Below are 14,866 nucleotides of genomic sequence, written 5' to 3' on the forward strand. Positions count from 1 at the left end.
ATTGGGCTTCAATATTTTGTTGCTGGACTTACTGAAGCCAGTGAAATTGAATCTGCTTGCCACTGACAAATCACGATATTTTGCTCAACATCGTCCAATAATTGTTAACTATTAGCATCTGAGAGAAAACAGTCTTGTCGGGAGACCTTGCAGGGGCACCCAACGAGGATATAGTTGAAAACCATTAAACATAGCATTGTTAAACGTATTTTAGTATTTAAACGGTCAATATAGGCATATATTTATCCCCTAAATTTTTTTCATCTGTTCGGATTTCCTAGCTGAAAGTCCAGTGATCCGAAAATTATACGTATCAAAACTTACCTTTTCGAAAATTTCAGCCAGAAAAAAGGCTCCCGAAAATTGTAGGTGACCTTTTCAGGGTAAAAATCCGTTAAAAATGGGCAATTATACCGTTTTTTAGATGTTCGAAAATCCTAGGAGAGGCAGGCAAGCAAGAAATTTTATTTTCCGAAAATTGACGTTGGGTACCCCTGACCTTGGTGGGGAATAAAAGAATTTGGACGTATACAAAACATGGACCAGGTCCATGGACCACCCCTGTGGACCCGGTCCATGGACCCCTTCATGGACCTGATCGATGGACTACCCCTGTGGACCACCCCTTGTTTTGTAAAGTTACAGGCAGAAAAATCTTTAGACGAACGAGATTAGTGATTGTCGCACTTATCTGGACAATTTAAGCAGCAGCCCATGACTAGGAGTGAACAACTTCCATATCAAGCCTATGTTAATTAATTAATTAATTAATTAAGGAAGTTTTGTGGACCAATCTATTTTTAGACTACCTTTTCCGCAAGGAACACTTCTCATTCGGTGACGCTATGACGTCAATAAATCGCATTGGTATGGGCTACTGATTTAAGAACAACAATAAAAGCAAGGTGACACACGCTAACACCAACCCGGTGGACACCGCGGCAAAATGAGTGCGCATGCTCTGCTTCGAACACGTTTGATTCAAGCTTTTGAGGTCTTTGTTTGTAAGTTTATTCGGCGGTGAAGGGAAGTTCTTTGGTCCTTTTGATGATCAAGATCTCACGCTCAACGTAGCCTCAACTTCCGAGTTGTTTCCAGCAAGAAAGTCAGAAGAGGTAAGCTTATTTTAGGCATCATATATTTATTTGTTTATGTCATTTCCATGAAAGTTATCTTCGCCAAACCATGTTTGCTCATGAATGAAGGGGGTAGTTTCTAAAGAAACTGTGGTGCTGCGTCGGTAAGGGAGATAGACTATTGATCGAGTTACGAGTTGAGTTGAGTTTGAGTTGAGTTTGAGGTAAGATTGAGTTAATATTGAGTTACGGTTTTTTTGCATTTTTGGCACTTAAATCTAATAAATATTGAGGATAACTAAACTTCGAGCCAGGATTCCAGCCAGGATTCGAGCTAAGATGAGCTTTCTCCGCTATTTATTCTCGAATCTCTCGGTTAGGTTAGGTCTCGCATCGGTTAGGCTAGGTCTATTTAGGTTGGTTCTAGTCTAGTTAGGTCTAGTTAGGGTTAGGGTAGGTCCCGGTTAGGTTAGGTTAGGTCTCAGTTAGGTCTCGGTTAGGTCTTGAATCCTGGCTCGGATCCTAGCTCGGATCCTGGCTCGGATCCTGGCTCGGATCCTGGCTCGGATCCTAGCTTGAATCCTGGCTCGGATCATGGCTTTATTCTTAGTTTATCTCATAAATATTAAGTAGAAGACAATGAGAAGACCATCAAACACCGTTTTCGTGAAGTGCACAGGTGTATATTTGCGAAATGGTTTTAAACTATCTTGAAATTTCCTGCACGGCAGTATTCTTGTTTAACACTTTACCAGTTTCAGCACTTGGTCTCCTTCGATTTGATTACTGCCTGTTTTGCTGTTATGTGGTCTCATCGATCAGTAGTCCCTTCAGAAGATTATTCCAAGCCGACCACATGGCTGATGAAAAGACCAGACCACAACACCGTACTCTTTTCGAATACTGTGTGCGATCTTTAATATACCACAGTTTATGAACGTTGAAGGTTGTGAGACGGAACCTGCGATTTATAGTCCTTATTCGCGAAGACTTGAAAGTCTAACCATTTGCGGATGTTATTACAAAGGCAGCACTTTCTACTCAATTATTTTAAGACCCTGAATGTTGCGGGTCTGGCCGGAGTCGAACTCACGATCTCCTGCATAACAAACTGATCCACCGGCGCGCGGTTGTTCCTTTTAGCGATCAAGTCTATCGACGCAGAAAAGATGTCTTCTTGTAAGGCTAAGGATGGGATTTACTGTTAAGCCAGCTTATAGCCCTGGCGGCTAAACGATGAAACGTACCGTTTGTCGTCCAGCAGAGTGGTTTTCGTGATCGGCTACCAGACAAAACGTTATCGGAACTAGTGAGCTGCAGGAGTGTTTATGTAAAATAAGGAATCCGGAACCTGGAACGCGTTTTTTCCCTTACTGATCCTAGCCTTTGAAGAGAAGTGCCTTTGTCAGTTTTCATTTATGTACTTGCAAAAACAAAAGAAACCGTTCACGAAAAACCAACATTAATTGACAAGTAAATCAATAAACAATGAGTAATAGCTGTAAACTGCTTTATGCAGGTAAAAGTGTAGACAGAAAGAAATGTCTATCGTGATTTGGTCAGATCATAGACATACTTTCAATTTCAATACTCTGATTTCAAAACTTGTTTGTAGACCTTTTTTAACCGGTTGAGTAGGGATCCAGACAGACAATTTTAAATTAACAATTAAAGATCACCTCTTCAAACGCTTGCCGACCACTTTTCGGTTAACTATCAACATTCCATTGCGTGAGAACCAGAACCAGGAGTACGCAAAGATCCAAAGTCTTACCACGTAGAAACGGGAAACAGAAGGTGAGCGAAACAAACTTCTTTTCATAGTGTTTTCACTGCTTAGTAACAAGTCATATTTTAGAAAGGGGCCAGTATAGATTTCGAAAAACAATGTGAATCGCACCCGTCACCTTTCTAGTCACAAAGTAACTCGCGAACCGGGCACCGTGACACAATCCGGGCTCCAGGTCTAAAACATGGGTCACTTTTCACGGGTTACTCGTGGCAGGTCATTATTTTACCTTTTCGAAAGTAACCCAAAACCCTAATTGGTACCCTAAATGGGTAACCATAGACCTAAACTTGGCTTTTAGGCCTAAGGTTAGACAAATTGAGGGTTTGTGGTTACTTTCGAAAAGGTAAAACAATGACCTGCAAGTACGAGTGACCCGTCAAACTGAAAGTGACCTTTGTTTTTAATAGACCCCACCCAATCTCGGTCATAAATTTCTGGGACACTTGATGCCACACATAAATTCACCCCTTCCCCCCTTTTCGAAGTTGTAGGGAAAAAAAACTATTGACTTTTCTCATGAATGCCCAAAGTCATAGCGCGATTGATCAACATTGAAAAGGGGGGAAGGGGTTGTATTTAGGGTTGGTGTCACCATCATTTTGGCTGGGATTGTAGCTAGACAACTAGACGTCATAGCGGACCGAAGTAGGGATTAACGTGCATTTAATTTCATAACTTACAGTTTAAGTTACCACTTAATAGCACTTAAAAGAAAAATGTAATACCATCAAGGCCAGGCGAAACAATCAAGCATTACTTTCAACATCTTGTGTCTTTCAACTTTGCAGTGAAATGGTTTTCCGACATGTGTGACTAGGTCAAACATTTTCATTTAGTTAAATGCTCGGCTCGTATAACTGCTAACATTACAAAATTTCGGTGATTAGCAAACATAACAGTTGTGTTGACATATTGATTTTTAGAATTTCAGCGGTTATGAGCAAAAAGCGTAATGCTGGCTCACTTCGCCAAATATTTCCCTCTTTCGTTTACGGCGTGTTGATCGACCATGATGCCGGACGACAAATACGGCTCATCGTAGCCGCCGGACCGGCTGTAACTGGCTTAACAATACAGCCCATGTATCCCTCTAGGAAGACATCGTTTTGACGTCGATAGACTTAACAGCAGCAACGAGAATGATGCCGTGAAAGGTGTAATAATTATAAGATTGTTTTGATCATTGGAAAGCCATGGCATTTTGCCAAATTTTACGCAAATATATCTTTCAACGCGAAGAAAACAGTTTTCGAAGTGACTTGTACTGAATATTTACTACTTTTAATTCCGAAAAACGTTAAAAACTGTAACTCAATCTTAACTCAAACTTAACTCAAACTTAACTCAAACTCAACTCAAACTCAACTCAAACTCAACTCAACTCGTACTTGTTCTCTTAATATTGGCCATTTAAATGTTCGTAGTTTAAATGTCCTTGAAAAGTTCGAAGAGGTAGCTACAATTATTATGCAACAGCAATTTCATATTTTTGGCTTGTCAGAAACTTGGCTAAATAGTTCAATTTCTAATGATGCTTTTTGTATTCCTGGCTATTATCCTTTAGTTCGATTGGATAGACCGCACGGGAGGCGTGGTGGTGGTGTTGCTTTTTATGTCTCATCTTCTGTCGGTTTCAAGAGAAGGCACGATTTGGAAGTTAATGAGCTTGAATTGTTATGGATAGAATTAAAGCTCAACCGCATTGTGTTCCTTTGTGGTGTTTGTTACAAACCACCTTGTCAGGATTCCGTGATAAATTTGAATTTTTTGGAAAATTTGCAACTTTCTTTAGATAAAGTTTCTCAGCAGCCTAATTCTTTTCTTACGTTGATAGGTGATTTTAATGCTTCTTATGATCCCTTAAATCCCTTGGTTAGGAATGACTTTGGAACATTATTATATCGGTGGATGGAATGTAACAACCTTTATCAAGTTATTAACGAACCTACACGTATTACGCAATATAGCGAGTCTCTTTTGGATTTAATCATAACAAATTGTTCTGGTTATTTCGTTAATTGCGGAACACTTAGTCCACCAGCAAATTGTGATCATTCTCTAATCTTTGCAAGCCTGAACATATATGACTCAAAACCTAAGTGTTATAACCGACGCATATGGCAGTTTAACGATGTTAATGAGGCAGAATTGTGTAATGAATTAGCACATTTTGACTGGGATGCAGAAGTATTTAGTAATTTATATGATATTAATGCTATTTATAGCTGCTGGTTTAAGCATTTTCATGATATAGTGAAGACGAAAATTCCAAGCAGGATAGTTATGATCAGACCTCGTGACAAGCCGTGGATGGATAGTTCTGTTAGACTGGCTATGAGAAAACGAGATCGCTTATTGAAATTGTATTGTAAATATAAAACGTGACCCTCTTGGGAGAAATATCGGCAACAGAGGAACTTGACTACGACATTAATACGTAAGAATAAGGCCAAGTATTTTCATAAAGTAAATGCCAAATTGCAAGATGTAACAACTGGTGTTAAGGCGTGGTGGAGCATTGTTAAGGGACTTTACGGCGAAAAAGTGCAATCTACCGTTTCTACTTTGATTGAAGGTGTTAGGCAAGTTACTAATGCGGGAGAAAAGGCAGAAATATTAAATGAATATTTTTGCGATCAGAGTAAGGTTGATAATACATTTGCATCCCTCCCAAGGGACTCTTCTTTTTTTCAGAATAATGCGTTTTTGTCTAATGTTTTTACAACGGAACGAGAGGTTTACAATCTACTTAAGATTGTTGATGTTTGCAAAGCGTGTGGACCTGACGGTATTGGGAATCGCATTCTTAAACTTTGTTCTGGCGGTATCGCTTCTTCGTTTTCAAAATTAATTAATATCTCTTTGTCTTCTGGTGTTTTTCCGTGTCAATGGAAGTTTGCAAATGTCATTCCGCTGTTTAAAAAAAGGATGATCGCCAGTGTAAATTGAATTATCGTCCTGTGTCCCTTTTGTGTTCTTTGTCTAAGATATTAGAGAAAATTGTCTTTATTAGACTTTACAATTTCTTACTTGAGATTGGTTATCTCAATCGCTTACAGTCTGGTTTCCGCCCAGGTGACTCGACGGTAAATCAATTAATTTATCTGGTGCATCAAATTTACCAAGCTGTTGAGGATGGGAAGGAAGTGCGTATGGTTTTTTTTGGATATCAGCAAGGCGTTTGACAAGGTGTGGCACAAAGGTCTTCTTTATAAGCTTAAATCAGTAGGAATCAGGGGAGCTTTGCTTAGCTGGTTTGAAAGTTATTTGTCTAATCGTCAACAAAGAGTGGTTTTAGATGGGCAGTCATCTGATTGGCGCCAAGTTGAAGCAGGGGTTCCTCAAGGTTCAGTTTTGGGGCCTCTGTTATTTCTTATATATATTAATGACATAACAGATGAAATTCAGTCAAAATGCTTACTTTACGCTGATGATACTTCGCTTTTTGAAGTCGTTGATTCACCTGGTAACACTGCGTTGATGTTAAATAAAGACCTTGAATCCATACAAAGGTGGGCTACGAAATGGCTTGTTACAATTAATCCTAGTAAAACTGAATGTATGACGTTTTCATCTAAACGGGTAAGACCGCTGCATCCCGACCTATTTTACAACGGAAATAACATTACTGAAGTTTCTAGCCATACCCACTTAGGCATAACGCTGTCTTCTAACCTGACAGGGAGAGCTCACGTATTTAGTATTTATCAAAAAGCTAGTAAAAGATTAAATATGTTGAAAGGAATTAGGTATAAAGTAGGCAGGGATACACTCAGAAAATTTTATAAGTCGGTTATCAGACCTGTTATGGAGTATGCTGATGTGCTTTGGGACGGCTGTACAGTATGAGGCCCAGTTCTCGGCCACAAATAACGTAAACTTGCATTTCTTACCTTGGAATAGCCGTAAGGACTTGAAATTTCAAAGACAACTAGCTTCAGCATTCAGTTTACACATGTAAAGCTATCGACTGCTCAACGCTGTTTTCTCCCGAGTAATAACGAAAATGGAGGCTTCGTTCGTGGGCCCAGTTATCGGCCAGCGAGCCCAGTTCTCGACCACTGAAAAGAGTGCGCTCGATTCCTCAGAATAAACAACGCTTTATAACCAATTTTGTTGTTAAGTCACTAATAAGGCTTGTGTTTGATATTTCGACCACAAAGTATCCTTAACGAGCTTTGTTTCATGTTAGAAATGGAAGTTTTTCGCACACCTAGTTTTTCTCGCAAATAAGCGAGGCTAAAAAAGAGTTGGGTATTTCAAAACGGGGTCCGGTAAGTCAGAACTCATAGTTTTAATTTATAGCTACTGTCGGAACATGCCACCCCATTACAGCTTTACTTTTACAAATGATTTGACAAGAAAACTCCATACAAAACTATGAGCACTTTTTAGTGTTGTCGACGGCCAGCAGGGTGGCCGAGAATAGGCAAATACGCAGAAGTACTAAGGAAATATTGAGGGGTGAATTTAGGTAAAAGAATAAAATAGGCCAGGAAAAGTTTATATTTAACAGAAAGCTTTATCACTCTACCTTCATTATGCCAAGAATTGGCTTATTTGGGCGTCCTATATACGGATAAAATTCAAACTTGAATTAAACCATGTAATTCGAGTAGCCGTAAACAAACACGTTTTCGTGGAAATCAAATTCACCTACCTTCGTGTCACCTCGATTTGCTCACAGTATATAGTAGCTGTAAACTCAAAACTCGGCAGGACGAAAGACAAGGAATAAAGGTCCCTTTGGGAGCAATTGCTTTTTATTTAGATTCATTTGTGGCGCTAAAAATAAACGTTGAACAAAAAGTGGCCGAGAACGGGGCCCGGCCGAGAACTGGGCCCCTTACTGTACTGATGAGGAAAGCGAACTCCTTGAATCGGCAACGTGCTATGTACCAGTGTGCACTACAAACCTACAGATTCTCACAGTTATTTGTTGTATTCATCATCACATCCATCACATGTCAAGAACTCCATTCCTTATTCTCAATTTCTTAGACTTCGACGTCTATGTAGTGATGACTCCGATTTTTCCAGCAAATCAGAGGAGATGTGCCAGTTCTTCGAAAAACGTGGCTATCCTGTCTCTGTGGTCAAAGCGGGCCATCATCGCGCCCAACAATTTGATTGACAGTCATCACTACAAACGTCACAAAAAGATAAGAATGACAGAATTCCATTTACCCTCACTTTCCATCCTCATAATTACGCGGTCAAAAGTATCATTCTTAATAATTTTAAATTACTCCAAAATGATCCCGACACTGGTAGAATCTTGGCGCAACCTCCACTTATTTCATTCAACGCGACAGATACGTAGGCAACTTTTTAGTTAGAAGCGCGTTCAAAACTAACGAGCAACCCGGCACTTTCAAATGCGCGCGCTCACGATGCAAAACTTGTCTTTTCATTGTTAAAGGGAACCTCCACTAAAACAACAAAATAACTTTAAACCACAGAACATAATGTTTACAATTGGAATTGTTCAATCTTTTTCCAATGAAAGCGTTTGTATTCGAGAAAAATAAATTCCAAAAACGCTTATTTTGGCTTTCAAATTTCCCGGGCGCCGCCATCTTGAATAATTGTGACGTAACTTGGTTGCCCTATTGTTCTGATACAAAGAGCGATTTTTCTGGAACAATAGGGCAACCAAGTTACGTCACAATTATTCAAGTTGGCGGCGCCCGGGAAATTTGAAAGCCAAAATAAGCGTTTTTGGAATTTATTTTTCTCGAATACAAACGCTTTCATTGGAAAAAGATTGAGCAATTCCAATTGTAAACATTATGTTCTGTGGTTTAAAGTTATTTTGTTGTTTTAGTGGAGGTTCCCTTTAACACCAGCAAGATATCGGGACCTAAGCGATGTGTTAAGATCACCGATCGTTTCACATGTACCTCCGCAAATGTCATTTATTGCATAACCTGTACGTTATGCAATAAATTATACATTGGCGAGACAGGTAGATGACTAGGTGACCGATTCCGTGAACACCTTCGCGATGTTGAGAAGAATGACAAAGATGCATCTAAGCCAGTCGCTCGTCATTTTAATCTCCCTAACCATTCCCAAAAACACATGGCTATCTGCGGCCTTTCCCTACATCTAGGTACGACGGAAAGCCGCAAGAATCTAGAGCAAAAATTAATCTTCCAAATCGGCACCCTTAATCCTCACGGTATTAACGAACGCTTTTCATTTAACTAATATATTCCTATTTTTCACGTTGCCATGTTACCACCGATAGCGTAGCTCCCACTCTACTATAAAAACTACACGTAACCCATAATTCCTCGATTCGCTCTGACGAAGGGCTAATGCTCAAAACGTCAGCTTTTAGAATCTCTGTACGGTGGCCAATTTACATTATCAACTCCGTTGATAAAACCAAATTTTTGAACACATGTTTGCTCATGTTTCGGTCACACCGTTGAAGACCTAAAAGTTGTAAATTTTAAACAACAACATTGACAACATTTTTCATTTACTGTTTTTCGCTTAAGGGCAATTCCTCTAAAAACGCTGAGGGTTTTGACACAACAGAAGTTTTAACCTTCGACGTGATACGAGAGCCATGGATTTTCTGTGACCTGGTTGTCTACAGCAAGAGCAATGTCTGGTAGATGGTGATGCTCTCTCTTTTCCAGCTCTTGTGTTGCTTTGCAGGACACACTAGGTTGTGGTATGATTATTCATTAAATTTAAGTGATCTCTAGATTTCTTTTGATTTCATTGTCCCAGTCATCTGACCTGAAGAAATCTTGTGGAAAGTGATGATATCTGGCTAGCTATCATTTTGACTGTCAATAGTTTCAAGATGTGAGCAACTGTTTTGATCTGCATTGTTAGACAAAACCTCTTATTAAGAGAGTCAGTTAAGTTGTATTGTTTTTTTTTTAGAAAGGGATCTTTACAATAATGCACAGATTTCCATGTTTTTCCAAGTATCTTAGGTGACATCTGTGCATGAAAATGAGCAAGTGTTAATAATATTATTGTTTTACTTTGGTCAGTTTCCTGTTGTTTCTTAAACATGTCATTTATTCTGCTTCCAGTGCTAAAGTCTAAACCTCCCTGCTGTATGTGCTGATATGGTCAAACCATGCATGGCAAGCAACATTCCAGGTTGTTTTCAGAGATTTTGATGAGGAGTTCAGCATTGCATATTAATGGTTTTGTGATGAAAAAAAGCCAGGGTTGTTATTCATCTCTCATTTTTTCCTGCATGAGATCCTGCATGATGACAAAATTTGATGATAAAATTTGAGATATATTTGAGTTAATGTATATTGTGTTTTGTGGTAACACATACCATAGTAGTTGTTGTGGTTGTTGTTGTTGTTGTTTGTTGAAAATGAATCAGATAGAGTCATGGTGGGTCCAGATAGAGCCATTGTGGGTCTATCATTGGGTAGTGAAACTGGATAAGTCGTGCATAATAAAATGTTAGAGTATGAAGCAGAATGCCTCTAGTCTTGCTGGATGAATGATTACATTCCTCTCTCAGTATCTTTACACACAGTGCACAGTGCAAAATTTAGGCTGGATTTTTGCTGGTGCAATGCATGCAAAAGTGAAATGTGTATTTTCCAAACACATGCAGGTGAATGTTTTCTATGTTTCATTATCATGATTCTCATGTCTCCCCACCCTCATCCCAGCAAGGCTCTACAAGGTGATCAACAAAGCTGGAGAAAAAAAATTACAATTACCAGCCAGCTGCAGGAAAAATGATGAAAAAATATTTTCAACGATGGACCAAACTCCAAGTAAAAGGGAAACATCAAGTAGCATTGGAGTCAAATTTATACTTAGTTTCAAAACGTCTTTGCGATCCTCTCTTAAAATTAAGACTTATTTTCTTTATTTTATCGCTCTTGTAAAAGTAACTTAAGTGTTGTAAAATATGAGAATGGAGGCCAGGGAAGTGACTTATCCAAGTTGCCGAAGGAGTGGGATGCTGGCATAAAAAGAACTTAAGACGGAATGCAACAGAAGTTCGACTAACAAGTTGACAAAAACCTAGCACCAAGATTACAAACATCGTATTGCAAACTTCTGTACCACTGTTTTAAATATCTTCTAAAAAAAATCATTACTAGCAACAACAAACGTCAAAAACAACTGTTGAACTTCGTAAGAAACACTTGAAAGTACTGGTGAAATGAAACTGATGATCAAATTTTACCTTTTACCTCAATTTCTCTAAAAGTTGAAATTTAATGTTCTCATTCCCATGGGAAATTGTTTTTGGTGTTATTTCAGGCAAATATTTATATATTTAGCTTTCAGGAAATGTAAAAAGGACTGTAAAATACTTAAAATTATCCTGGTACCAGATTTTTGTCCACTAAAAACTGAAATCCGCAGTGTCCCCGGTGTGGACACCGTGGCAAAATGAGTGTGCGGGCTTGACCCACGCGCGAATTGTTCCACGCGCGAGGGACTGGTACCGATCGAATTTGCCATAGAAACAACGACGGGGAAAATGGCGGCAACTTAAATTCCCTGTCTTTGTTTTCATTTTGCAATGATAAGGACAAGACTACGAGGATAAGGTTTTAATTTTGAAGAGAACTCCCTGAAAGACTAATCTGCCGTGTGTCTTTTCAAACCAAAAAACTATGTGTCAAACCAGGAGATTTTTTACCTTGAATTCGAGCGCTCGAGTAAAAGGATGAAGTCTGTAATGTTATTAATCGCAGTGGTCTCTGTGTTGGTAAACTTCGGGGGGGAAAAACTGTGCTCTGAGAAGGAAAACGCGGGGTAAACCTCTTTGCAAGGGCACAATCTGAGTGATAATTCCTACTGCAAGATGGCTTGTGTTGCTTCTGTTGAACGAGGAAATTGTCTGCTTGTTTCATTGGAATCATTTGAAAGCGAGAAATAAGTTCTTTTCATGGGCGCATCCCTTCTCATTTGGCAACTAGGATCATAATTCACTTCCCTGCCCTCCATTCTCATATTTTACAACACTAGTTATTTTTACATGAGCGAGGCAATAAAATAAAGAAAATAAGTCTTAATTTTAAGAGAGGATTGCAAAAAAGTTTTGAAACTAAGTATAAGTTTGACTCCAATGCTACTCAATGTTTCCCTTTTACTTGGCGTATGGTAGTGGTCCATCGTTGGAAATGTTTTTTAGCATTTTTCCTGCAACTGTTACCCCACTTTTTTTCCTGGCTGGTAAGTGGAATTTTTTTTCCAGCTTTGTCGATCACCTTGAAGAGCCTTGCTGGGATGAGGGTGGGGAGACATGAGAATCATGATCATGAAACATACAAAACATTTACCTGTATGTGTTTGGAAAATACTCATTTCACTTTTGCATGCATCGTGCCAGAAAAAATCCAGCCTAAATTTTGCACTAGGTGTGAAGATAGTGAGAGAGGAATGTATTCATACATCCAGCAAGATTAGAGGCATTGTGCTTCATACTCTAATATTTTATTCTGCACGACTGATCCAGTCTCACTACCCAATGATAGACCCACAATGGCTCTATCTGGACCCACAATGACTCTAACTGGTTCATTTTCAACAACAACAACAACTACTATGGTATGTGTTACCACAAAACACAATATACATTAACTCACATAAATCTCTAATTTTATTGTTGTAAGTACTGTGTATTCATTATTAACACTATAATTTTACAAGTAGAAGCATTCTCAGAAGTTAATATCTAAACCCATGATCAGCAAGAGAAAGACTAGAATAACATACAGCTGTATTAATGGAAGTAAGACAGTTTACTTGAATTTAAAAAAAATATATTTGCTTGGTGCTTTTTCCATCAAACATTGAATTACAAGGGTGTGGCAAATTAAGTAATTATTGTCTCTTTCTAGACAATTTTGAAGAGCTTTGAAAACCATCTTGTATTAATCATTGACATGCTCACATCTGTGATGTCATCATGCAGGATCTCATGCAGGAAAAATATGTAAGATGAATTTAACAACCCTGCCTTGTTTTCATCACAAAACCAATCAAATATTCAACACTTTTAAAACTCCTCATCACAATCTCTGAAAATGTTGCTTGACATGCATGGTTTGACCAGATCAACATATACAGCAGGAACAGTTTTAGACTTCAGCACTGGAGTCAGAATAAATGACTTGCTTAAGAAACAACAGGAAACTGATCAAAGTAAAACAATAATATTATTGAAACTTGCTCATTTTCTTGCACAGATGTCACTTGAGATACTTGAAAAAACATGGAAATCTGTGCCCTATTTGTAAAGATCCCTTTCTAACAAAACTAAACAACTTGACTGACTCCCTTAATAAGAGGTTTTGCCTAAAAATGCAGATAAAAACAGTAGCTCACATCTTGAAAGTAATGACAGTCGAAATGACAGCCAGCCAGATATCAACACTTTCCACAAGATTTCATCAGGTAAAATGACTGGGCCAATGAAATCAACAGAAATCTACATATCAATTAAATTTAATCATACACAACCTAGTGTGTCGTGCAAAGCAACATAGAGCTGGAAAAGAGAAAGAGCACCACCATCTACCAGACTACCCATTGCTCCTGCTGTGGACAACTAGGTCACAGAGAATCTATGGCTCTCGTATCACATACTGCACCTAGTTATATCTCTGATCTTTTTACAGAGCGCCAAACCAGCATCAGTTTACGAGGCAAACGCAGACTAGTTATTCCACATGTAAATACAATAAATTATGGTCTTATTGCCGGATAATGTCCGTGTGCCCACTTCTCTTGCTGCCTTCAAAAATGCACTACAAACTGTCCATCTGGAAAATGAATGCTGTTCTTTTTGTGACCAATATTAAATTCTTAAATCACCTGTACATAACATTTAATATTTATTTTTATGTATTTATCTATTTATTTCACCTATTGATTACTTTAATTACTTTATAGATTTATTTTCTTTGGAGATATTAGCAATTTTGCTATAAAGTCTTTGATTGATTGATTGATTGATGTCAGAGGTTAAAACTTCTGTTGTGTCAAAGCCCTTAAATTACGCGAAAAAAAATAAACGAAAAATGCTGTCACTTTAAAATTTACAAAATTTAGGTCTTCAACGGCGTGACCGAAACACGAGCAAACATGGTTTGGCGAAGACAACTTAAGCTTAATTCTCTCATGGAAACCACATAAACAAATAAATATTTGATGCCTAAAAAATAACCTTACCTCTTTTGACTTTCTTATTGGACACAACTCGGCACTACTGTTTAGTTTTTCTGTCGAGTCCATGTTGAGCGGGAGATCTTGATCATCAAAAGGTCCAAGAACTTTTTCTCCACCGCCGAATCAACTCAGAAGCAAAGAGCTCAAAAGCTGGAATCGATAACGAATCGATTTGTGTTCGAAGCAGAGCATGCGCACTTATTTTGCCGCGGTGTACATCGCGGTGTACCCGGTGTGTCCCTGGTAAGTCCCCGGTGTGGTACCCGGTGTGGCCAAAAAAAGCATTCGCACAAACCATTTCACCTGGTCAATTAGCAGCCATGGACAGCTATTTCGGCCCTTTTGGGCCTCATCAGCATGACGCAGCCAACATACCAGGCGGGGTGCTAAATACATCCGAATGGTATGTTAGCTCATGAACCTACGGTTTATCGTCCTTATCCGAGAAGACAAGAGAGTCTAACCAGTTGATGTCATTACAAAGACAGCATTTTCTCCTCAGTTATTTAAAGACCCTGAGTGTTGGTCCGGCCGGGATTTTGATCCCGCGACCTCCCGCACGGTGAGCCAGCTGGTCGGCTGAGTCCAGACCTACCAGCGTGACATAAAGGTCGGTACACACGAGGGAGCTTGCTCCCGCAGCACGCTCCTGCAACACGTTGCTCCCTCGTCTGCACCAACGATTTCTAGCGAAAAAATATGTTGCGCAACAAAAAAAACATACTGGTTTGATATAAGGGAGCAAGCTCCAGGGGCAAATCTGTTGCACGATTCTGTTTCATGAGCAAGCTCCCTGGTGTGTACTGAA

At 39.0% G+C, this 14,866-nt stretch overlaps 1 protein-coding gene across 2 annotated transcripts in view; it reads right to left on the reverse strand.

Moving 5' to 3' along the window:
• Positions 1 to 14,232, reverse strand: part of LOC138043916 (ankyrin repeat domain-containing protein 55-like) — a 54,479-nt gene extending 40,247 nt beyond the window's left edge. Inside the window, exons 1-2 of one of the 2 annotated variants that reach the window (XM_068890439.1) lie at positions 14,062 to 14,232; positions 7,785 to 8,011 (exon numbers count right to left, since the gene is read on the reverse strand). The gene's annotated coding sequence lies outside the window, so the exon portion shown is untranslated. The remainder of the gene's footprint in view (positions 1 to 7,784; positions 8,012 to 14,061) is intronic. The other variant, XM_068890440.1, reaches the window with a different exon arrangement.
• Between the last annotated feature and the right edge of the window lie 634 nt (positions 14,233 to 14,866).

The sequence above is a fragment of the Montipora capricornis genome, chromosome 3, assembly GCF_036669925.1.
Source record: "Montipora capricornis isolate CH-2021 chromosome 3, ASM3666992v2, whole genome shotgun sequence".
Taxonomy (NCBI): domain Eukaryota; kingdom Metazoa; phylum Cnidaria; class Anthozoa; order Scleractinia; family Acroporidae; genus Montipora; species Montipora capricornis.